The following is a 2,913-nucleotide window of genomic DNA, read 5'->3' as shown; positions in this document are numbered from 1 at the left end:
CTTTGTCCCCAACCTTTTCTGAGAAACCCTGGATGGGCAGACTGGGCCATATTTCAGAGGGTCTTGCTTTGGCTGGTCTAGATTGACCTAAGCAGCCAGAGTCAAAAATCATTTGAGTGGCTTCCTTGTTCCATTGCCTTTAGGCCCATACACTCTCTTATGCCATCTTAAAGATCTCATCAGGAATGAGAAGAGACAAGGAAACATAAACCTGCAGAAAACTACACTCCAAAGCAGGGAGTCTTCCCCCAAACCTCCTCAGTATTGATCTAAAGCTACCTACCCTAAAGCCTTCCTAGAGCAGAGAGGAAGAGGAAGCCTCTTACGAGGCAGAAGGCTCCAACCTTCTGCATGAAGAAAGGGAGCATTCCACAGAAAACAGTTCCAGCTGGAACATACACAAGAGACAGCCTCATGAAGAAAGTCCAGGAAGGAAAAAGAAAAAACCCAAAGACTTGAACAATTAACAGAAGTGGTGAATTTCTTCCCATCTCCTCCTTTACTCGATTTTCGTGAATAACAGTAATAAAATTGAAATGAAAACTGTAAAGAAAATTTCAGCACCCAGGACAGTGCTCATTCAACTACTTGGATGGACGCATGCTCCCTTCTCCCCACCCACGAAAAGCCAGGCTTCCAGAACAGATTCAGGATCCTATACCTACACTAGGTCAAAAAAGCTAGTAAAATTTTGGGTGCAGTTAGCATTAAACTCTCTGTTTTAAAATGGGGCACCCTATTTGGCAGTCTACTTCCAGACACCTGACTGCTCTTTTTTTGCTAAGGGGACAGGAATGGTCTGACAGTTGCTCTGATGCAATAATAAAGTTTCTCTGTTATGTTCCACAATGTCTGGAAACAAATTCTATAGAGACAAGTCAAAAACACACAGTGCCTAGGAAATTATGCAGACTTGCCTTTATTCTTTGGCATGGTTAACCTTTATTGAATATTTATTGTGTTCAGGTACTGATCATATATTTTAGCTCATTTAATCCTCCCTGGGTCAACAAGTCAGACCAAATGGGGAAGAAAACTTCCTTCTTAGTTACCAAGAATCGTGATCTGAACAGGTAATCCATGGCTATATGAGACAATCTCATTTTATTTTTGTTTAATGTTTATTTGTTTTTGAGAGAGAGAAAGAGAGAGAGACAGAGTGCATGCACGTGCTAGTGAGGGAGGGGCAGAGACAGAGGGAGACAAAGGATCTGAAGCAGGCTCTGTGTGGACAGCAGAGAGCCCAAGGTAGGGCTTGAACTCATGAGCCATAAGATCATGACCTGAGCTGAAGTCAGATGCTTAACTGACTGAGCCACCCAGGCGCCTGAGGCAATCTCATTTTAGAGGATTATATTCAGTTCTTGGTGCCACATTTTAAGAAAGTCTCTACCTGTACTAAGAACACATCTCAGAAAAAGTGGCTCCATTTCCTACATGAAAGAACAGACAGGCTAAATCAGAGCCACAGTGGCAGCACATTGACAATGGTATTCAAACAGAATCTTTACCTGCCTTATTATATCTGATTATGTCTACTTATACCTCCTCTATCTCTGCAAAAGAAGAATTCAAAAGATTCAAGGCAAAACGCCTACCCCTGGTTTATTTATGAAATATGGTCTGTCTCCACTGAGCCTGCATTGGAGGAGGAATTACTTTTCTCTTTTCCTGAGGGACATCATTAGCATAGTGATAATTAATGAAAGGCAGCAGCCAGAGTTTGGTAAATTATTAATGGCTTCAATCATCCAGAGAGCAGACAGCCCCTGTGTGCAGTTGTCCTTGGTGACAGCATGGAAGTGCTCTGGGGAAACGGATGATGGACAGAAAACCAGCGCAGAGTGTGTGTGCTTCTGCACGCACAGATTCAGACTTCTTATCCAAACAAACCGGGTTTTCATGCAGAAATACTCGTGGATTAAAACTGGGAGCATGTCCCTCTGGCATATGGTGAATGTTATCAGATCCTCCTTATAGAATGCCTAAACAGAAATTAGGCCTGGTCCTGGGGACCTGTTGAAAAGTTGAGGAGGAGGAGGCAGTGGGTCTTTTACAGCAACCATAGAGATTAGGGGTTAAAGGGTAAAAATTGAGAACTCATTAGGAGATCAATGCCAAAGTGTAGTTGGAGAGTACATGCAAAATAGGTCATTGGAGCCAAAGGGGGTTGGAAACAAATGTCAGAAGCTAAGATACACATATAAAAGGAATTCTAGGCAACCTGAAAACATGAGAGTGAAGAGTATCATATAAAAACAGGTAAAAGAAGAGATGACACAGACAAATTCCAGGGAGGAGGGATTCAAAGCCACTGTACGAATCTTTCTCCCTTCATAAGTTTATTTATATGGGCCCCACTTAAACAGAGCCTTCTTGTTACATAAAATCATAAGCTCCTTGAGGGTGGCAATTTTTACTGTTTTCTTCTCTGCTATATTCCTAGAGCCTGCATAGCACCAGACATAGAGTAGGTACTCAAAATATCTGATGAATAATGAAGAAAGAGATGAATAAATGGATACAACTATCTTACCATGTTAGATATTAGATAAAAAAGAAGTATTGAGGCCATTCCTTTCATCTTGGGTCTCTGCGCCTTTCACAAACTTCCAACATCACTATGTTGGGACTGAGCATCTGGAAGTTGACAACCCCTGAAGTCTGCAGGAGCCACTGTGAGGAGGGCCCAGGAAACAATTTGCCATTTTCAGTGGAAAACAAGTGGCAGCAACTAACAAGATGACTGTGTACTTTGGATCTGGATTTGCTGAACCTTTTTTTTTATAGTAAGACACCAACTGCTTAAGAAATAAGGATGTTTCAATTAATCCATTAAACAGATGTGAAAAGGAGCATTTTAAGAGATACAATGTCTGAAAAATGGATCAAACTCTTGAATTCAACATACTT

At 41.5% G+C, this 2,913-nt stretch overlaps 1 pseudogene; it reads left to right on the top strand.

Annotated features, from left to right (window-relative positions):
• The first annotated feature begins 2,404 nt into the window (after positions 1-2,404).
• On the top strand, positions 2,405-2,872 carry LOC125935723 (cytochrome c oxidase subunit 7C, mitochondrial-like; annotated as a pseudogene).
• The last annotated feature ends 41 nt before the right edge of the window (positions 2,873-2,913 follow it).

Source organism: Panthera uncia (genome assembly GCF_023721935.1).
Source record: "Panthera uncia isolate 11264 chromosome A1 unlocalized genomic scaffold, Puncia_PCG_1.0 HiC_scaffold_17, whole genome shotgun sequence".
In the NCBI taxonomy this organism is placed as follows: domain Eukaryota; kingdom Metazoa; phylum Chordata; class Mammalia; order Carnivora; family Felidae; genus Panthera; species Panthera uncia.
This window is presented reverse-complemented; position numbering and strand designations above follow the sequence as displayed.